At 38.6% G+C, this 23,812-nt stretch overlaps 1 long non-coding RNA gene across 1 annotated transcript in view; it reads left to right on the top strand.

The window, feature by feature from the left end:
• Nucleotides 1-23,812, top strand: part of LOC115504898 — a 53,481-nt gene that overhangs the window by 14,568 nt on the left and 15,101 nt on the right. The window contains exon 2 of the long non-coding RNA XR_003965835.1: nt 2,748-2,821. This is a non-coding gene — a long non-coding RNA (uncharacterized LOC115504898). The remainder of the gene's footprint in view (nt 1-2,747; nt 2,822-23,812) is intronic.

Here is a 23,812-nt window from a genome sequence, read left to right as displayed (position 1 = left end):
TTTTGATTTGCATTTCCCTGATAAATAGTGATGTTGAGCACATTTTCATGTACTTATATGACAATGGTAATCTGTATGTCTTCTTTGGAAAAATATCTATTCAGATCCTCAGCACATTTTTAATCAGATTACTTTTAGATATTGAGTTGTATGAGTAGTTCTGTATATTGATTTCAACATTAGCTACATGATTCTGTTTATGGTATCAAAATTACATAGAAGTAAACACACATACAAATATACACATGTAAGCAAATGAGTACATATAAAAACTAATGAAAACTAAATAAGGTATGTAATCTAATTAGCATTTGTATTAGGATTCTCCAGAGAAATAGGGCCAGACTGTACATACACATATACACATGTACATACACATATACACATACATGTCTGGAAGTTGGAGACCCAGGAAAGCCAGTTGTGTAGTTTGAAAGCCTGAGAACCAAGGGAACCAATGCTGTCAATTCTAGTCCAAGTATGAAGGCCTGAGAACCAGGAACACAGGGAACAGGAGGACATCCTTGTCTCCATTCAACAGTCAGGAGGAGAAAGGGTAAATTCAACTTTCTTCCACCTTTTTGTTTTATCCAGGTCTTCAAGGAATTAGATAATGCCCACTTACATTAGGGATGGCCATGTGTTGTACTCAGTCTGCTGATTCAAATGCTAATCTCCTCCAGAAATACTAACACAGACACAAGCAGCTATCTGGGCATCCTGTGGTCCAGTCAAGTTGACGCACAAAATTCACCATCACAGCGGTATTGTATCAGTGTTCATTTCTGGTTTTGCTATCGTGTATGTAAGATGTTAAAAGAAGATGTCACCATTAGGGGGTGTTAGGCAAAGCTTACACAGGACTGTATGTACTATTTATGCAACTTCCTCTTTCTAGAATTACTGAAAAAAATTGTAAGTCAATTTGAAAAGAGTTAAGATTACTTCTAAAATGATATCATCTTTATTTATTTGCATTCTGATTGAAAAGTACAGAAAGAGCCCCACTTTATTCTAAGAACAATTCTCTCTAAGATTTTAAGAAAACCCAGGGAAGAGCTCTTAGTAGAGCATCGAATGAATTGTGCTCTTGGTTAGACTCTGATCCTATTAGACTGATTCCCTTTTATTTGGATTCCCTCATATACCGAATTTTCTGCTCCTGAATTTCCATCTGCCAGAAACTGGGTATGACTGAACATTCCAGACCCTGACCACTTGTCTACCTGGCTCTCAGGTGATACTTCATTATTGTTCCATTTCTACTAAGCTGGATAATGGTCTTAGACAAAGTCTGTACTTTCTGATTATGTGATTTGCATACCATTGCCAGGTTAAATGACCTTTCCTTAGTTTACCATTCTAAATGTGACAATTCTGCCCCATTATTCTCTTAGAGTATGAGTACAGGTATTTTTCTATCATAATACCACCCTTTGTACTCCTTTAGTATTTGTTTGTTTATGCATTTAATGCTCATCTCCCCACTAGACTATAAGCTCAATGAGGACAGAGACTATGTCTATTTCCTTCCTTAAGTGGGGGAGGAAGCCATGTGCAAGAATGGGTTTCGTGGTCTGGGCCAAAAGTGGGAAAAGCAAGGATAAAGAATCTGAGGAGAGATTTCTTGAAAGTTTGAAGAAGAGTAATGAAGCCAGTGTGGCTGTGTAAAGTGAGCACAGGGGAAACCATAGAAATGAGGGTAGAGAGGTAACAGATATTGACGAGTGTAGAAGATGAATTCAGGGCCACATAGGTGATAGCTTTTACTCTAGGCGAGATGAGAAATCTCTGAAGGGTTTTATTTATTTATTTATTTATTTATTTATTTATCTTTATTTATTTTTGAGAGAGAGAGAGACAGAGTGTAAGTGAGGAGGAAGAGATAGAGAGAGGGAGACACAGAATCCAAAGCAGGCTCCAGGCCCTGAGCTGTCAGCACAGAGCTCAACACGGGGCTCGAACTCACGAACCACAAGATCATGGCCTCAGCCGAAGTCGGACGCTTAACCCACTGAGCTACCCAGGTGCCCCTGAAGGGTTTTAAACATAAAAAATTATTTGACATGTTTTAAAGGTATTTCCATTTTCTGATTCTCTAGTATCTCTTTGAACCAGCTTTTAAAGAGAGAGAGTGGGGGAGGGACAGAGAGAGAAGGGGACAGAGAATCCAAAGTGGGCTCCTCACTGGCAGCAGCAAGCCCAATGTGGGGCTTGAACTCGTGAACTGTGAGATCATGACCTGAGCTGAAGTCTGATGCTCAACTGACTGGGCCGGCCAGGCACCCCTAAATTGAACAAACTTAAAAGAGGAAAAGAGGGATGCTATTTATCAATTCCCTAAAATCTCACACCTGCTACCTAGGAGACCCTTGCCAAGTGTTTTTCTTGCATCATTTCCTTTTGTCCAATTATTTACCACATTAAGCAAATTAAGTAACCAAGGCTTGAGGCACCTGGATGGCTCAGTTGGTTAAGCGTCTGACTTTGGCTCAGGTCATGATCTCGCAGTCAGTGGGTTTGAGCCCCACGTCAGGCTCTGCGCTGGCAGCCTGCAGCCTGCTTCAGATTCTGTGTCTCCCTCTCTCTCTGCCCCTCCCCTGCTCACACTCTGTCTCTAAAAAATAAATAAACATTAAAAAAATTTTTAAAGAAATTAAGGCTTAGGGAGATTATAAAAATTACCCAAAGTCATATATAGTAAATTGCAAATTTCTGATGCAAACCTGGATCTGCTCATTTTAAAGCTCATTCCAGCTATTCTGCTGTACTTCCGGAGTATAATCTGATTTAAGGAGTGGAAGAAGATAAGGCCGTAGAGGTAAGCAGTCTTCAGATTGTCAAAGATTTTGTATACCATATATAGTAGATGCTTATATATTTTATCTGTCTGGTTTTCCCTCCCCTTCCTGCTCAACTATCCATCGTAGTATCTTCTCCCCAGGGCTGGGTTGGGTATCTGATTTGTACCTGGCCTGTCAGAGTGACTCATTCATTCCTCTAGCTACGTGATTGAGCCAAAAATGAACATGTGATCCCAGCCAGGCCAACCAGAGGCTTTCATTTTGGAGTTTTTTATTGAAATTAGAGAAGAGGGTTTCTCTTCTGGGTGTTGGAGATGGAAGTATATAATTAGGAAATACCCATCAACCATCTTTCTTGCCACATGGAAAAACTAGTCCACAATGGGAAAAAAATAATTTGTGCATAATACTCTTCATTGTCAGTCAACTCAGGAATGCTTTGTGATGTACCCCAGAGCAGGGGTGGGAAGACAGAATGCATGTTCTTTTTGTATATTTACATTAGGCATATTAATATTATGTATCTTAATATAAAGTCAAAGACTTGTAAATTGGTAGAATCTCTCAATCAACAATAGGTTTCCTAAAAAATTCAATATCTCTATTCTAGGCTGTTTGTACATTAAGACAGTCCTCCATCTGGACTGAAGACTTGCATCCACTATTCTTCCTCTCATCCCAAATTCCTCCCATTAAATCAACAAACAGAGAGATCCTTCTCTTTACAAAGTCAGCAGAAACAGGACAGAAGAGATGTCGGATGCTGTGATTTATAAGAATTAAAAGAGTAGAAAGATCCACAATGTGTAATCAGTACTTGTCACACCTCTGTTCAAAGCTCCCAGAGACTCTCTATCACATTTAGGATAAATCCAAAGTCATCACCATGGCCTATGAGGTCCTAGATGACCAAGCCTATGTCTTCCTTTCTGACCTTATCTTCTATCAGTTTCCTTCTTGCCCAACTCCACTCCAACTGGGCTCTTGCTGTTCCTCAAATACTCCAAGCACCCTTACTTCAGAATGTACATTCTGTTTCCTCTTTTTGAAACACCTTTCTCTCAATACCCACGTGGCACTCTCAACTTCTTTTAAGTCTCTGTTCAGATGTCACCAAATCATTGAGCCTTTACTGCCCTCCCTAAATAAAATAACCTACCCAAACTTGTGTGCTGCTTTCTTTATAGTACTCATCACTACCTATTTGTTTCTTTGTTAATTATCTGTCCACCCTCACTGAAATGTATGCTCCATAAAAGCAAGGAGTCAAATGCTTTGGCCACTACAGTATCCCCCACACCCTCTGGCACATAGTAGTGAGTGCTTGGTTACTAATCTTTGACTGGATAAATGAATGTAATTTGACATTTGTTGTGACAGTGTGCTAATAATTGATTCGTAATGATTACCGAAGTATTCAGAGTTCCTTGAGTCTTTCTATTCTTTTTTTTTTTTAAAAAAATACTTATTTTGAGAGAGACAGGGAGGGAATGTGCACACACATGTGTGTGCATGCAAATGGGGGAGGCCAGAGAGAGAGGGAGAGAAAGAATCCCTAGCAGGATCCACACTATCAGTGCAGAGCCAGATACGGGGCTTGATATACATATACATACACATATGCACATACATCTATGGAAGTTGGAGACCCAGGAAAGCCAGTTGTGTAGTTTGAAAGCCTGAGAACCAAGGGAACCAATGCTGAGCCGAAATCAAGGGTCAGACACTCAATGGACTGAGCCACCCAGGCACCTTGAGTCTTTTTGTTCTTAAATTAATATCACTAAACATTTTCCTTTTCTAAAATTGGTCATGCACATACACATACAACAGATTTAAGAACCACTGGTTTTCGGTAGGAGGGGAAGATGGCGGCGTAGGAGGACGCTGGGCTCACCGCGCGTCCTGCTGATCACTTAGATTCCACCTACACCTGCCTAAATAACCCAGAAAACCGCCAGAGGATTAGCAGAACGGAGTCGCCAGACCCAAGCGCAGACGAGAGGCCCACGGAAGAGGGTAGGAAGGGCGGCGAGGCGGTGCGTGCTCCACGGACTGGCGGGAGGGAGCCGGGGCGGAGGGGCGGCTCGCCGGCCAAGCAGAGTCCCTGAGTCTGGCTTGCAAAAGCGGAGGGGCCTGACGGACTGTGTTCCGACAGCAAGCGCGACTTAGCGTCTGGGAGGTCATAAGTCAACAGCTTTGCTCGGAAAGCGGGAAGGCTGGAGGACAAAGGGAGGGAGAGCTGCGGAGCCCCCGGACGACAGAGCTCAGTTTGGTGGGGAACAAAGGCGCTTGCCAGCGCCATCTCCCCTGCCCATCCCCCAGCCAAAATCCCAAAGGGAACCGGTTCCTGCCAGGGAAATTGCTCGCTCCGCGCAAACACCCAACTCTGTGCTTCTGCGGAGCCAAACCTCTGGCAGCGGATCTGACTCCCTCCGGCTGCCACAGGGCCCCTCCTGAAGTGGATCACCTAAGGAGAGGCGAGCTAAGCCTGCCCCCCCTGCCGCCGTGCACCTTGCCTACCCACCCCAGCTAATACGCCAGATCCCCAGCATCACAAGCCTGGCATTATGCAAGTAGCCCAGATGGGCCACGCCACCCCACAGTGAATCCCGCACCTAGGAGAGGGGAAGAGAAGGCACACACCAGTCTGACTGTGGCCCCAGCGGTGGGCTGGGGACAGACATCAGGACTGACTGCGGCCCCGCCCACCAACTCCAGTTATACACCACAGCACAGGGGAAGTGCCCTGCAGGTCCTCACCACACCAGGGACTATCCAAAATGACCAAGCGGAAGAATTCCCCTCAGAAGAATCTCCAGGAAATAACAACATCTAATGAGCTGATCAAAAAGGATTTAAATAATATAACAGAAAGTGAATTTAGAATAATAGTCATAAAATTAATCGCTGGGCTTGAAAACAGTATACAGGACAGCAGAGAATCTCTTGCTACAGAGATCAAGGGACTAAGGAACAGTCACAAGGAGCTGAAAAACGCTTTAAATGAAATGCAAAACAAAATGGAAACCACCACGGCTCGGATGGAAGAGGCAGAGGAGAGAATAGGTGAACTAGAAGATAAAGTTATGGAAAAAGAGGAAGCTGAGAAAAAGAGAGATAAAAAAATCCAGGAGTATGAGGGGAAAATTAGAGAACTAAGTGATACACTAAAAAGAAATAATATACACATAATTGGTATCCCAGAGGAGGAAGAGAGAGGGAAAGGTGCTGAAGGGGTACTTGAAGAAATAATAGCTGAGAACTTCCCTGAACTGGGGAAGGAAAAAAGCATTGAAATCCAAGAGGCACAGAGAACTCCCTTCAGACGTAACTTGAATCGATCTTCTGCATGACATATCATAGTGAAACTGGCAAAATACAAGGATAAAGAGAAAATTCTGAAAGCAGCAAGGGGTAAACGTGCCCTCACATATAAAGGGAGACCTATAAGACTCGTGACTGATCTCTCTTTTGAAACTTGGCAGGCAAGAAAGAATTGGCACGAGGTTTTCAGTGTGCTAGACAGAAAAAATATGCAGCCGAGAATCCTTTATCCAGCAAGTCTGTCATTTAGAATAGAAGGAGAGATAAAGGTCTTCCCAAACAAACAAAAACTGAAGGAATTTGTCACCACTAAACCAGCCCTGCAAGAGATCCTAAGGGGGACCCTGTGAGACAAAGTACCAGAGACATCACTACAAGCATAAAACATACAGACATCACAATGATTCTAAACCCGTATCTTTCTATAATAACACTGAATGTAAATGGATTAAATGCGCCAACCAAAAGACATAGGGCATCAGAATGGATAAAAAAACAAGACCCATCTATTTGCCGTCTACAAGAGACTCATTTCAGACCTGAGGACACCTTTAGATTCAGAGTGAGGGGATGGAGAACTATTTATCATGCTACTGGAAGCCAAAAGAAAGCTGGAGTAGCCATACTTATATCAGACAAACTAGACTTTAAATTAAAGGCTGTAACAAGAGATGAAGAAGGACATTATGTAATAGTTACAGGGTCTATCCATCAGGAAGAGCTAACAATTATAAATGTCTATGCGCCGAATACCGGAGCCCCCAAATATATAAAACAAGTACTCATAAACATAAGCAACCTTATTGATAAGAATGTGGTAATTGCTGGGGACTTTAACACCCCACTTACAGAAATGGATAGATCATCTAGACACACAGTCAATAAAGAAACAAGGGCCCTGAATGAGACATTGGATCAGATGGACTTGACAGATATATTTAGAACTCTGCATCCCAAAGCAACAGAATATACTTTCTTCTCGAGTGCACATGGAACATTCTCCAAGATAGATCATATACTGGGTCACAAAACAGCCCTTCATAAGTTTACAAGAATTGAAATTATACCATGCATACTTTCAGACCACAATGCTATGAAGCTTGAAATCAACCACAGGAAAAAGTCTGGAAAACCTCCAAAAGCGTGGAGGTTAAAGAACACCCTACTAACGAATGAGTGGGTCAACCAGGCAATTAGAGAAGAAATCAAAAAATATATGGAAACAAACGAAAATGAAAATACAACAATCCAAACGCTTTGGGACGCAGCGAAGGCAGTCCTGAGAGGAAAATACATTGCAATCCAGGCCTATCTCAAGAAACAAGAAAAATCCCAAATACAAAATCTAACAGCACACCTAAAGGAAATAGAAGCAGAACAGCAAAGGCAGCCTAAACCCAGCAGAAGAAGAGAAATAATAAAGATCAGAGCAGAAATAAACAATATAGAATCTAAAAAAACTGTAGAGCAGATCAACAAAACCAAGAGTTGGTTTTTTGAAAAAATAAACAAAATTGACAAACCTCTAGCCAGGCTTCTCAAAAAGAAAAGGGAGATGACCCAAATAGATAAAATCATGAATGAAAATGGAATTATTACAACCAATCCCCTCAGAGATACAAACAATTATCAGGGAATACTATAAAAAATTATATGCCAACAAATTGGACAACCTGGAAGAAATGGACAAATTCCTGAACACCCACACTCTTCCAAAACTCAATCAGGAGGAAATAGAAAGCTTGAACAGACCCATAACCAGCGAAGAAATTGAATCGGTTATCAAAAATCTCCCAACAAATAAGAGTCCAGGACCAGATGGCTTCCCAGGGGAGTTCTACCAGACATTTAAAGCAGAGATAATACCTATCCTTCTCAAGCTATTCCAAGAAATAGAAAGGGAAGGAAAACTTCCAGACTCATTCTATGAAGCCAGTATTACTTTGATTCCTAAACCAGACAGAGACCCAGTAAAAAAAGAGAACTACAGGCCAATATCCCTGATGAATATGGATGCAAAAATTCTCAAGAAGATACTAGCAAATCGAATTCAACAGCATATAAAAAGAATTATTCACCATGATCAAGTGGGATTCATTCCTGGGATGCAGGGCTGGTTCAACATTCGCAAATCAATCAACGTGATACATCACATTAACAAAAAAAAAGAGAAGAACCATATGATCCTGTCAATCGATGCAGAAAAGGCCTTTGACAAAATCCAGCACCCTTTCTTAATAAAAACCCTTGAGAAAGTCGGGATAGAAGGAACATACTTAAAGATCATCAAAGCCATTTATGAAAAGCCCACAGCTAACATCATCCTCAACGGGGAAAAACTGAGAGCTTTTTCCCTGAGATCAGGAACACGACAGGGATGTCCACTCTCACCGCTGTTGTTTAACATAGTGTTGGAAGTTCTGGCATCAGCAATCAGACAACAAAAGGAAATCAAAGGCATCAACATTGGCAAAGATGAAGTCAAGCTTTCGCTTTTTGCAGATGACATGATATTATACATGGAAAATCCGATAGACTCCACCAAAAGTCTGCTAGAACTGATACATGAATTTAAATGCATTTTTAAAAGTAATCTCTACACCCGACATGAGACTCAAACTCATGACCCTGAGGTCAAGAGTCAGATGCTGTACTGACTGAGCCAGACAGGTGCCCCTAAAGTAGCTTATTTTTAAACTAACTATAATTTTACTGATATTATAAAAGCACAAAATTTGCTTATCAAATAAGTCACAAAGAGAAGAACTGTCTCTATCTGAACCATTACTACTCCCCTGAAACAACCTGTTTTAGTTCTTAGTTTTTAATTTTAGGATTAATCTTTAAATTTCTAGATATACTGGGGTGCCTGGGTGGCTCAGTCATTTAAGTGGCTGACTCTTGATTTTGGCTCAGGTCACCATCTCACATTTCATGAGTTCAAGCCCCACACCAGGCTGTGTGCAACAGTGAGGAACCTACTTGGGAGTCTCTCTCTCTCCCTCCCTCTTTGCCCCTACCCTGCTTGCATTCTCTCTCAAAATAAATAAGTATTTTAAAAAATAAAAGTAAATTTCTAGGTATTATACTATTTCTTGGTTTATCAATTTTATACATTTTCTATTAATTTCTTATAGTGCAGATAAGTGTTTTGCTCTCTTATTTTCTGTTTATCTCTTCTTCCATCATCCTAATCTAACTTTATCACAATTTGTGGTCACATCAACAGAATGTTCACATTATTGTGACTATATAAAAACTCAGAACCAAGCAGTGTACTTACAGCTTAATCAGCTTTTCTTGTCTGGCCCAAATTTAGTTTTTCTTTCAAATTTACTTAGCTTTTTCAGTTGCTTAGTTTTTAGTTTTCTCGTTTTTAACATCTGTGCTTCGTTTTGGCAAATATTCTGTTTATCAAATTGCTGTCTCAAACATAACAGATAATCTCTCAATTCCATAGGTTTTCTGGAGACAACCCCCAAGCCCTTTGTCATCTTGTTCCAATTTAAGCAGTTTCTTCTAGACCTGCTGAATGTCTCATCCTGGCTCTTTAAGATTTATCATCAAAGTGGAACTGAATTTTGTCACTTTTCTATTTAGGCTATCTAGTTTAACAAGACTTACTATATTCCTCTTTCTTGTTTTATGCCCTTATTTTAACTGTAGCAATCATCCAATAGTTCCTTATGAAGGAGTACTTAAGAGGTACATTTTTTTTTTTCACTTTATTTTTTTGGTACTTGCATGTCTGAAAAAAAACCTCATTTAGCCTCACACTTAACTGGAATTTGGCGAGCTACAGAATTTCATCTTGAAAATAGCCTTCCCTCAGGATTTAACACGTATGTTTCCACTGATTCCTGGTGTCTACTGCTGCTGTTTCTGAGAAGTCCAATGCCATCTCTTTTTTTCTTTTAATTGTAACTTAACTTTCCCTTTTTCTCTGGATACTTTTAGGTTCTCTTCTTTCTCACTAGTGTTCCAAAATTTTGTAACACTATAGTTTGAGATTGTTTTCAGGCTGGTACTCTTTAACCTCTTTTCACTATAGGACATTTTATTTATAATTTAAAATTTATAAAGTAAAATTCTCCTATGTTTTAAAATTTCTTTTATTTATTTATTTTAAGAGAGAGACAGAGGCAGGGAGGGGTAGAGAGAGACAGAAAGAGAGAGAAGGAGAATCTCAAGCAGGCTCCATGCTGCTAGCACAGAGTCCAATATGGGGCTCGAACTCATGAACTGTGAGACCATGACCTGAGCTGAAATCAAGAGTTGGACGCTCAACTGACTGAGCCACCTAGGCACCTTCCTATATTTTTGTTTTCTGTTTGCATACCTCCCATGTATTAGAAGTTGGATCTCTTGGACTTCTCTAATTCTTTTATCCTTCATTTCCCATTTCCCTCACATATCTTTTATTATCTTGAGTTTAGCTTTCTACATATAGCGAATTATGTACTATTAGCATCATGTGTTTAATTTCTACAAACTTTTTTATTTGATGATTGGTTCATTTTAGAGCATTATCTTTTAAGAAAGTCAGAGTTTCTTATCTGAACATATTAATTAAAGTAGGGGTTTTGCTAAGGGAGGGTTGGGGAGTGAGCCAATTGATGTCCTGTTTATCTGTCTACCCTATGCCACCTGCCTTCCCTGCTGCATCTTAGCTATTAGTTTGTAAAGAGTTTTCTGTCACTGAACTCCTGAGGCATTGAAGGCCCAGATGGGAAGTGCAAAGCTCTCCAATTAGTGGAATAGAATGTAGACCCTCACAGTGAGGGAGTTTTTATCGAAATTTAAAATTATAAGCAATAAAGGATTCATGGTTTTGAATTCATACAAAAAGAAATAAAATTTCTGTTCAAGTTACAATAATATTGCAATGTCCTTATATACCAAAGTATTAGGAATAGTTATCTCTGGGTGGTGAGAATGTATGATCAGAAAGAAAGGAAATTCAAAAGAAGATTGACTGAAATAAAATCGAGGAATAAGGGTCTACATGAAGTAGGAATGTAATGAGGTATGAGTTAAGGTGGGAGAGAAGTACAGAAGTCAGTGGAAAGATCATGGGTTAAATTTTCTGAGCTAGTACAGAGCTAAATGGTAATGGTTGCTTTGGAAAGTGGTGGATGGTGGCTGAAATGGAGTAATACTGAAAATCATAGATCACTGAATGGGTTATCTGCACAGTCCTTATAATCTTCAAGAGCTTTGATGGGGGAGAGGTGCAGATGTGCAAGACTCTGAGCCATGTATCAAAATCCTTAAGGTCTAATTAAGGATTGTCCAAAGATAATGTGGATGAAGGAGTTGGCAGACCATACCTGTAGGATTTGCTACTTTATTCAAAGAAATAGCCCATCATACTTACCTGTGACTAAAACAGGCTATTTATAAATGGCAACTCTTAGGATCAAGCTAGGAAGAATCATATTTTAAACAAAGCATTATATTTCTCCTCTGTTTAGCTTCATGGTAGATGTTTTTTGCAGTGCTGAAAATCTCTACTTTCTTACTAAACTGCTCTTTAGTATTTCAAACTCTTGATTTGTGTGCATACCTAATTGTACCAATGAATTCAGGGAAAAGGAAGATGAAAAGGTGGGGAGGGACTTGGAGTCTAAGAAATATTATAAGTCCCCTATTGATTTACAGAAGTCTTTCAGTTGTTTACATACCAACTGATTGTCTTGTCTGCCCCAGGTCTGGCTGACCCACTTCCTGGTTCGATAAAGATTGCGTGGAAGCCAGGAAAACATTGGCAAGATTAGTCAGATTCATTCAGAGGAAGTTACTTAAGAACTCATTTTATTTATGTTCCTTTATAAATATTTCCACACCCACCCTTTACCTAAAGTGTTCACACTGCAACCCCTCAAAACAAAACAAAACAAAACAAAAACAAAAACAAAAAACAAAAAAACCCTAGAGTTATAATGAAAACAAATTTATATTCTGGTTCTCCATGGGTGGTCCTGTGTTTGTGATCAGTGCCTACAATTAGTGCAGATTTTAGGACTGGCTTTTTTCCTCTCATGACATGCAGTAAGAGTAATCCTGTTAATATACCCCTCCCTTTAATCCTGAAGTTCAATTCTTCTTCTGATTCCATAGTCTTTTAATATTCCTTCAATGTTTTTATAATGCTTATTTATTTATTTTTGAGAGAGAGAACTAGCGCGTGCGTGCACAAGCGGGGGATGGGCAGAGAGAGAGGGAGACACAGAATCTGAAATGGGCTCCAGGCTCTGAGCTGTCAGCCCAGAGCCTGACACAGGGCTTGAATCCACCAACTGTGAGAACATAACCTGAGCTGAAGTCAGAGACCTAACTGACTGAGCCACCCAGGCGTCCCTTCCCTCAATATTTTGTAAACACTAGGATTCTGCCTAATGGGATTCAGGAGCCCATATGGTTTGAATAGGGTGATTAATTGCTTTAAGTTATGAAAACATCCAGGGAGATCATTTGCTACCAGAATTCTTTCAATTCCACTGGCTTGTAGTCCCCTAAATTCATGGAAATACAGACTGATTTTCCTATGTAATACACACACATACATACATGTATATGTACATACTTTTTTAAAAAGCAATTTTTAGCTCTGCAAATTAGAAACTTAATAGTCTGCTGATATCCCCTCAATATTACAACTATATTTTTCTCCTTGATAAAATAAAGGTTTGAGTTTCGTAATAGAATTGCAGATTGAGGGGATTTATATTCATACGGTGCCCTGGGGATGTAATTTCCCAGTGGGTCAGAGTTCTGTTTTACCTTAAAACTGTATCAGTAATGCTGCAGACACATTTTTGCTTGTCAAGTCACCCCTTTCTGAACTACACAGAGCACATCCCTTTGGTTGATATATTCTCTTTGGTAATTTAGAAGGATCAAATAGGACACAGGTGTCTTTCACATTTCATCACATTTAATGATATTTCTAGGCCCTTGCTTTCTTGTTTCTGAAAGTGATTTGTACAGGTAGCAAATTTCAAACAGTAAGCATGAATTTTGTTGCAATATTTCATAGATTCTTAGATGCACACTTATGTTTGCATTTTACATGCTAGAAACTAGTATGTATTTTATGATTGACAGCATCTTACAATTAACCGGCACATTTTTCGTTTTCTTGGTTATACATAAAATAATGGTTCATCATTGACTGCATAGCATCTTAGGTTCTATGAAATATGGTAGGTATTAGAAGGTAGTCTTTATTTCCAATACTTGCATCTCTTTTCAGTATCTCTGGTTCTTCAAAAATTTTGGATGTTACAGAGTGTGATAGTTAACATCTTATGTCAACTTGACTGGCCCTGATTAAATATTATTTCTGAGTGTGTATATGAAGGTGTTCCCAGATGAAATTAGCATTTGAATTGGTGGACTCAGTAGATTGCCCTCCCTCATGGGGGTGGAATCATCCAATCTGTTGAGGGCTTAAATAGAACAAAAAACCGAGGAAGGAGGTATTTGCCCCTTTATATTTCTGTCTGCCTGCTTGAGTTGAGTAATCTCATCTCATCCTCTCTGGCCTTTAGACTGGAATTTACACCATCAGCTTCCCTGGTCCTCAGACCCTTGGAATCAGATTGAATTACACCATGGGCTTTCCTGGGTCTCTCCAGGAAATAAATATATATATTATATATATATATATATATATATATATATATATATATATATAATATATATATAGATATATATGTATATAATTTCCTATTGGTCTCTGTCTCTGGCAAACCCTGACTAAAACAGAGAGGACATAAATTTGATTCACAAAAACTTGGATACATTATTATTGTTATAAGACTTGCTGTTTTGGGAGAGTAAAGCCATTGGTATCATGTCTTGCCAAGCATCATCAGCATATGTACTTCTTAAAGATTTATATGTTACAGAATGTCCATATCTCATTACAACAATGCAGAATTCCTTTCTAGTTTGACTCCTTTCTCATATAATTGAGAAATAGGGCATCAACCTGTTCCTACTTTAGAAATGTTTATTCTCAGAAGATCTATCTATGTACCGAGACTGTACAACTTCAGCTCTGGATAGAATTACTTTAACAGAAATAAATTATAATATTATATGGATAACTTTTGCTCAGAAGTTTTCTAAGTAACAATCATTTGTGGACAATCTCTGTCTTTTGTCAAACTGTTCCCTAGGCCATCACAAATTACGCTGTTCAAAACCACTTACTTAATGAAAAATATCCTGAAAAACTGCTGTCAAAGAATAGAGTTAGCTTAATTTTTTTCTTTCCTTTTTCTTTTTTTGTTTTTTGCTTTAGTCTCCTATTATTAGTTTTCATCTGTTTATTATTAACTTTTTTCTATCATTTCTAATTGTTGTAAGCAGCATCAAATTATCTTTGGGAGGGGCGCCTGGGTGGCTCAGTCGGTTAAGCGTCCGACTTCAGCTCAGGTCATGAGCTCACAGTTTGTGGGTTCGAGCCCTACATCGGGCTCTGTGCTGACAGCTCAGAGCCCGGAGCCCAGAGCCTGTTTCAGATTCTGCGTCTCCCTCTCTGTATGCCCCTCCCCCACTCGTGCTCTGTCTCCCTCTGTGTAAAAAGTAAATAAACATTAAAAAAAATTATCTTTGGGAACATGTTGAGTTTAAATCAATATGACTACAAAAAATTTTACATAAAGCATATGTAAATTTATATATCACCCAATTTATAATGAAACTTTTATAATAGGACAAAACAAAGTCAAATTATTTTTCTAACAAATTAAATTATATAAATATTGAATAAAATTGTACACTTGGACACAGTTAACATTTTGTTAATTTTTTTCAACAAACTTAAGAGGTGCTTTTTGCCTTTAAACAGAGCAGTGTGCCTTCTTTTACCTCCTTTACTTTTCCTTCTATTATTTTTGTACATAGTTATAATTCGAGTCAGGAACATTTGACATAATTTTTCTATTGATTCTTATGAATATGATTTTATAACTAGTGGTTTTATAATTTCCGTGTGAAATTATGTTCTTTTTCTATTTTATGTGAGAAAATAGACACTATAAAATTATCAGTATCTTGCCCTATGAAGATAATGGCAACCAAATGTTTTATTTATTTATTAAATTATTTTTTGGGAGAGCATAAGCAGGGGAGAGGCAGAGAAAAGGGGACAGAGGTTCCAAAGCAGGCTCTGCCTGATAGGCTGACAGCAGTGAACCCGATATGGTGCTTGAACCCACAAACCACAAGATCATGACCTGAGCCAAAGTTGGACATTCAACTGACTGAGCCACCCAAGTGCCCCCCCCCATATGTTTTACTTTGAGTGATATAGTGAATGTCCATGACATGTAGATATTCTACAGGCTTACTACTTTATTCACGAAGTTGAACAATTTTTGTCATTGGATTGGAAATGTTTTTTTTAATAAAATTAAAGTTTATTTCTTTTTAAGAGAAAGAGAGTGTGAGCAAGGGAGGGACAGAGAAAGAGGGAGACAGAGAATCCCAAGCAGGCTCCACACTGTCAGCCCAGAGCCTGATACAAGGTTCGATGTATGTGAGATCATAACCTGAGCTGAGATCCACAGTCAGATGCTTACCCAACTGAGCCACCCAGGCGCCCCTAGACTGGAAAATTTTTAATGAAAGTTTTCTACCTAAAATTAAAAAAAAAATTTAGAGAGGTGAACGTGTAATTGTTGAAACCATTTTACAACACAAAAGTTGTTGGCATGGTTCAAGGATGTGTTTTCAGTGATTTAAAAATCTTTTGTTTTTAGATTTATTGTCTCATAATGCAAAGGAAAAAAAGGATTTTAAGATAACTATCAAGTACCTGAAAGAGGAGGCACCTGATAGAATATTTGTTAAATGTGTTCATTTTATTGGTACATTTTCCGTAAAAATAATCTTTTTTTCAAGTTATCATATTTTCCTTCATTTAAGACATTAGAATGTCCTAACCTAGCCATGACTGTGGATGCAAGAACAATCCTGTTCTTCAACTTTTTGATTACAAATGACAAGGAATAGAGGTGCCTGGGTGGCTCAGTTGGTTAAGTGACCAACTTCAGCTCAGGTCATGATCTCGCTGTTCCTGAGTTTGGGCCTCCTGATGGGCCCTCTGCTGACAGCTCTGTGTCTTCCTCTCTCTCTACCCCTCTCCCACTTGTGCTCTGTCTCTCTCTGTCTCTCTCTCAAAAATAAACATTAAAAAAAATTTTTTTAATTAAAAAAAGTGCCAAAGAAAGATAGTGATTCACATTGCTATATTCAGACCACTGTGTTAAAGCGACACATTCAAAGGCATTTTAAAAATTTTTTTTTTTCAACGTTTATTTATTTTTGGGACAGAGAGAGACAGAGCACGAATGGGGGAGGGGCATAGAGAGAGGGAGACACAGAACCGGAAACAGGCTCCAGGCTCTGAGCCATCAGCCCAGAGCCCGACGCGGGGCTCGAACTCACGGACCGCGAGATCGTGACCTGGCTGAAGTCGGACGCTTAACCGACTGCGCCACCCAGGCGCCCCTCAAAGGCATTTTAAATGATGCATCCTTCTTTCTAAATAATCAATATGGCACACATTTTTTTTTTCTCATTGGTAAAGGTATATTCAGAGACAGTAAAGTCTACCAAATATAGGAAACCTAATATGGGACACCCCAAGGAATAATTTTGCAAAAGATGCAAGGTATGCCCATCTATAGTTGCTTCTTGGACCTAGATTTGACTAAGTAGAGATTCATTCCATTATGGAAATAAGAACTATACTAAAATCTCAGGGTTTTTCCAACTGTATTAGTCAGCTTGGGCTGCCATAACAAACTACTACAGACTGAGTCTTTTTTTTTTTTTTTTTTTTTATTTAAATTTTTTTTTCAACGTTTATTTATTTTTGGGACAGAGAGAGACAGAGCATGAACGGGGGAGGGGCAGAGAGAGAGGGAGACACAGAATCGGAAACAGGCTCCAGGCTCTGAGCCATCAGCCCAGAGCCTGACGCGGGGCTCGAACTCACGGACCGCGAGATCGTGACCTGAGCTGAAGTCGGACGCTTAACCGACTGCGCCACCCAGGCGCCCCCAGACTGAGTCTTTTAAACAACAGAAATTTATTTCTCACTGTTCAAGGTCAAAGTGCCAACCAAGTCGGTTACTTATAAAGGTTCTCTTCCTGGTTTATAGAAGGCCACCTTCTCACTTAGCAATATGCATTTAAGGTTTGTCCATGTCTTTTCATGGCTTCATATCTCCTTTCTTTTTAGCACTGAATAGTATTCCATTTCTGGATGTACCAACTAGAGCTAATCCTATTAGATCAGGACCCCAACTTCATGACTTTGTTTAACTTTAATGACTTCCTTAGAGGCACCATCTTCAACTATAGCCACACTTGGGGTTAGAACTTCAACATACGGATTTGGGGAAGATACATTCAGTGCATAACAGCACCCCCCTCGCTTTATAAACCAGAAAAAGATCCATAGAGAATGATGGGAAACTCAAGATTAAAAGAGACCTAAAAATTATGAAGATAAAGCTTTCCTTTGGTGTTTTCTACCAAAAACCTTTTAAATAACTTGTTAAGTAAATTCATGGGAAAACTTGATTCTCAGTTGAAAGCATTTTCTGGGACATTACTACCTTCCCTCCTTGTATATGTCTCTTCAGTCTTTTCTAAGTTGTTACAGATTCCCTTCTACTACAGAAGAATCCACTGCCCTAAGATTCTTAACTTGGGTCATGTTCAAGAGCTTAAAGAACTATTTGAAACTGTATGACAATTTTTGTGTTGTTCCTATTTTTTTATTTTAGGTGCATAGCTTTTATCAGATTTAAAAACGGCCTATGACAGCACTATGACAGACTATGGTAAGACTCTATCTTACCAGAGTGATGTAGTTTTCTGGTTTGAAAGTCTCTTTTGAGGGTAGATGTGGCATATCCACTCAAAAAAAAAAAAAAAGCTAGTAAGAGGTATTTTGGATGTTCAAAGTACTGAGCTTCATGCTAAGAATAGAAAAATGAATACCATAATTCTGTAATAAAGACTCAGTAAAATACAGAATAATAAGGAAGAGTTGAAGAGAGGTAAATTTATTGAACACACAATTTTTTCTGACTCTAAAAACTTTTCTTTTAATTTCACTATGCCCAGTTTGACTTGCCTCCTTCTGAACCTTACTAAAGCTGCAGGATATTGGGCATGAAGTATCTAATCAGTTTTTTTCTCATTATGAGTTGACATTATGTTGGGGAAAGGATGAAATTTAGCAGTGTGGCACTTATTTTGCAAGTGGACAAGTGGAGGCTTTCATTTTCAATTTTTTTAAAATTGAAGTATAGTTGACACATAATGTTACATTAGTTTCAGATATATAATAGTGATTAAACAACTCTGTACTATGCTATGCCCACCACAAGTATAGCTACCATCTGCTACCATGCAATGCTATTGACTCTATTCCCTGTGCTGTGCCTTTTATCCCATGACTTATTCATTCCATAACTGGAAGGCTGTATCTCCTACTCCCCCCACGCCCCTTCACCCACATTGCCCATCCTCCCCTCTGGCAACCATCAGTTTGTTCTCTGTATTTATGGGTCTATTTCTGCTTTTGGTTGCTTTGTTTATTCGTTTTGGTTTTTAGATTCCACATACAAGTAACATTGTATGATATTGTTCTTTGTCTGACTTATTTCACTTAGCACAATACCCTCTAGGTCCATCCATGTTGACACAAATGGCAAGATCTCTTTTTTATGGCTGAGTAATATTCCACCATGTATATATACACATCTTCTTTATCCATTCATCTATCGTTGGACACCTGAGTTGCTTCCATACCTTGGCTATTATAAATAATGCTACAATAAACATAGAAGCTTTCATCTTCAATTTTAATTTCAAGAAAGAAATTCTACATTGTTCTTTAAAATCTCCTCCAATTCATACACATAGACTAGGATTGATCCGAAAGAGAAATAGCAGAGAGTGAGCCTAAAGGTAAGAAAGATGATCAACTCTACAGCCAGTTTTTGCAGCAAGAATCCAAAAAAAGGGGAAATCTCTGAAGAAATTCAATTCACTGATGATTATATGAGCTTAAAGATTATACTTAAAGCAAATGTGTAAGACAAGACCTAAGACAAATAACAAGGGCCTTGAAGCAAGAAGCACATACCCTTCCAGTCTATGTGGGATACAAGAAGCAGGTCCAAAAGGGACCATAACATTAACATGTACTAGAAAGAGACTGAGTTCGACATGCAATATACAATTTGTTGTACAAATCCTTCTTGACTTATAATGTGATTACATCTGAGAGCTGTAGCTCACTGCTGCTGCCTAGCATCACAAGAGAGCATCACTCAGGAAAATACCAAAATTCATAACTTGAAGTACAATTCCTCGTGAATGCACATCACTGTTGCACTATCATAAGGTTGAAAAATCATTAAGTTGAATCATTGTAAGTGGGGGACCATCTGTATGTATCTATGTTGAGTAATTTATATACATACTTCCCAGTATAGGAGGTGGGTCCCATTACTCCCCATCTATTCTTCTCTGTCCTCAGCAACTACTATGTTAGTTTCCTACAGCTGCTGTAACAATTCGAATTTATTATCTCACAGAGCTATAGTTTGGAAGTCCTAAATGGGTCACACTGAGCTAAAATTGAGGTGTGCCTTCCTTTCTGGAGGCTCTAGGGGAGAAGAGGTTTTCTTGCCCTTTCCAGCTATACAGGCTTCCCAAGTTCCTGCATCCTTGGTTCTCTTCCATCTTCAGTAATAGCTGGTCAAGTCTTATATTGCATCACTCTGACACTGACTCTTCTGCCTCCTTCTTTCACATAAAAGGTCTCTTATGATTACATTAGGTAATCCAGGATGATCTCTATTTTAAGGTCAGATGATTAGCAACCTTCATTCCATCCACAGCCTTTGTTATGTAATATATGACAGATTCCGGTAATTAGTACTTGGACAACCTGGGGAGGTGGGGGGCATGATTCTGTCTACCACAACTACCAAAGTAAAAAACACTTTAAGTAATGTTTCCTATAATAGTATGACAGGATAGACATTTCCTGAGCTGTAAACCTTCTTATACCCAGTCTCTTATACCCATTAAACTGACTGAGAAAGCAAGAAGTATATTGTTACTACAGGATGTGTAGTTATTAAGTTAACTTAGGAGTCAGATGTGAGATGATGTAGCCTTCTCTAAACTGAAGAAAATGAAACTCAGAGAGATTTCTGATTCTTCATGTCACAGAAAGTCAATGTTAAAACCTCAAATTACTTCCACTGTTTCTGATTTATTTTCTCAGTGCAATGCTATCATTAACATTATTTATTATATAAATGGAGAAATTTAAAAAAAAAAAAAAGAGGGGGCGCCTGTGTGGCTTAGTCAGTTGAGTGTCCGACTCGTGATTTTGGCTCAGGTCATGAGGGGTTGTGGGATCGAGCCGCAGGTGCGGCTCCATGCTGAACGTGGAGCCTGCTTGGGACTATTTCTCTTTCTCTCTTTCTCTCTCTCTTTCAAAAGAAAAAAAAAAGAAAGAAAAAAGTAAATAAAAATAAAAAACAAATAACCAAAAACCAAAAAAAAAAAAAAAAAGTCATTTGCCTAGAGTTACAGTAGGCATAACTGTCTCCATTTTACCTTTTTAAAGGTGAGGAACATGGGACTCTTAGTAACCACACTGCTGACATTGGAAGAGCCCAGGTTCGCCTGACTGCAAAGTCCATGCCCTGGCGGTAAACATCTAGCCAGTCCATCACCATGTTATTATCATCAGGAATGTGAAAAGTCATGTTCTTGACTTGTAAGATCTCAGTAATTTAGTCCAGAAATTCACAATTGTTTTATAATTCCCATGAATATCTCTGGCTATTTCAAGTGATGCCACAAATTTTTAAACATAAAATAGAAGTCACGTTCTGAGTTAATCTATTTATGCTAATTCACTTTATTAAGAATATTTTTGATACATATCACCTTTTAAATAAGTAAAGAGAATTAATACGAGATAAGGGGCAGCCACAGCAATCTATTTGATGTTCAATTCCCCAAAGTTGGAGCTTTAATACAATTACACTGTTTCTGAGATTCAAAGGCTCTCATTCTCTGTCTTTGAAGCAGGCTTCTTCCAACTTAAACAGCGTTTCAGTAGCCTGATGTTTAGCACATTACTCAATAGTGTTGTCAAGTCTATATAAAATACACCATGAGAATGTTACAGAAAATTTACATTTTAAGTGGTAGGTTTCAGGGTGTGGGTGAGAGAAACATTCTTCCCCTTTGCATCATCTCCAACTGTTTTTTGCTTACAGAGAAAGATTGTTTACCCAATTGGCCTTTCTTCTGGCTTCTTTCTGAGTACTGTGTAAGTGGAAAACACTCCTTCAAGAGCATGTAAAATATACCCCACCCTGTGTTTTGTGAATGTTGTCATCATGCACAGGTATTGAGTAATAGCCAGGGAAAGTCACGCTATGATGCTTCCACATCACCTATTAGGAACAATCAGGAACATGAAAGAGCAAGTGAGTCTCTCTGGACAGGGTTCACTTGCAGGAAGACACAGAGGCAGGGGAAGTGGAAGCATTAGAGGCTGAGGCACAAGACCAACTCGAATCTTAAACTTCTTTCGTTTGGTTTCAGTGATGAGACATCTAGGAAACAAATTGGGAAGTAAACTGAAGATAACTGTTCCTGTGATCTTTATTTTATCAAATAACGATCTTTTCTCTGAAGTTTTTCCATGGCTTCAGCTCAAAGGCAATTTGACCGTTTAGTTTTCTGAGTGAATTTACGTAGAATGCTGAAATAAATTTCGCTTAATTTAGGCATTTAAATTAATTATTATTATTATTTTTTAAACATGTATTTTTCTTAATGTTTATTTATTTTGAGAGACGGGGAGTGTGTGTACAAGTGGAGGAGGGGGAGAGAGAGAGGGAGACAGAGAATTCCAAGCAGGCTCCGTGCTGTCAGCACGGAGTCCCAGGAGGGGTTTGAACTCACCAACTGTGAAACCCAGGGTTGGAGGCTCAACCAGTGGTGGAGCCACACAGGCGCCCTGCATTTAAATTAGTTATTACAGTGAAAGCAATCCGATCACTTTTGAATGCCAATTATTGAGAGTCCTTGAAGTAACGACTTATGTCTGAATTAAAAAGCAGTAAGTGATTTATCAAACTGTTTACTGTTTATCTTAAACAACTCCCCTCTGCTTCATAGCCAGACTGTGGCTAAGCTCTGTAAAAGTTTGAGTCCTTAATAGTACATTGGAATTGGAGATGGAATTGGGGAACAATTGTTATTTCTAATCTTTCTTTTTTTTTAACCTCAGCTTTGTTGATAACTATAGGAAATAAAGCAGCTCTGGGTTTCCTAAGTCTGTGATATTAAGTTTTTGAAATACAATTATTAAATAAGTTCTAACACATGTCGAAGATATCTATCTATGTCTATATACAGTAAAACTTTGGATTGTGAGTAACTTGTTCTGAGAGTGTTCCGCAAGAGAAGCAAACATTTCTAATAAATTTTAACTTGATAAACAAACGATGTCTTGCAATACAAGTACTATGTGAGAGAGAATTTTACTTTCCCAGCTTGGTTGGGTGTCCACTCTAGGATAATCTATTGTAGCAGTTTGGATAAGGGTTAGGAAAACTAAATGATATAAAAATGGCCTATAACCCTACTCTTGCCACCAAGAATAGCATCACATCTCTTCCTCTTTTCTTTTAACTTTTTATTTTGAGATAACTATAGATTCATACGATGTTTCAAAGAAATGTACAGGGAAGTACCATGCAACCTTCATATCACCTCCTCTAATTTTGACATCTTACATAATTATAGTCCAATATCAAAATCAGGAAATTTACCTTGGTACAATCCATGGATCTTATTCAGATTTCCCCATTCATACATGTATTTGTGTGAGTGTGTGTGCATAGTTCTATGCCATTATGGCACATATGTAGCTTTGTGTAACTACCACCTCAATCAAGTTGCAAAAATATTCAATCAGCACAAGTCTCCCTCATGCTACCCTTTTATAACTATAGCTACCTTGAAACTTCTAATCTGGTAACCACAGATCTGTTTTCTTTCCTTACAGTTTTGTTATTTCGAGAATGTTATATATAGAGAGAATCATAGAATAGGTAACTTGAAAGACTGGCTTTGTTTTTTTTCATTCACATAACTCCTTTGAGTTCCATCCAACTTGTTTTATGTAGCAATAGTTGTATTTGTTTTGCTGCATAGTACTCCATGACATGGATATACCACTGTTTGCCCCGGTTTGTTTAACCATTAACCTTTTGAAAGATATCTGAATTATTTTGCCTGGGGCTATTATGGATAAAGTTGCTATGAACCTTCATGTAGAGACTTTTGCATGATTTTTTTCTGGGATAAATGCTCAAGAGCACAATTACTGGATTGTATAATGTGGTAGGTAAAATAACGGTCCTTCAAAGAGTTCCATGCACCAATCCCTAGAACTTGTGAATATGTTGCTTTACATGACACAAAGGACTTTGTATATGTGGAAAAAAATTATGGATCTTGAGGAAGAGAGATTTTCCTGGGTTACCTTCATGCGCCCAAAGTGATAAAAAGTGTTCTTATGGGAGGGAGGCAAGAGGATCAGG

The sequence above is a fragment of the Lynx canadensis genome, chromosome F1, assembly GCF_007474595.2.
Source record: "Lynx canadensis isolate LIC74 chromosome F1, mLynCan4.pri.v2, whole genome shotgun sequence".
In the NCBI taxonomy this organism is placed as follows: Eukaryota; Metazoa; Chordata; class Mammalia; order Carnivora; family Felidae; genus Lynx; species Lynx canadensis.
Note: the sequence above shows the minus strand (reverse complement) of the source record. Positions and strands in the feature narration are given on the sequence as shown.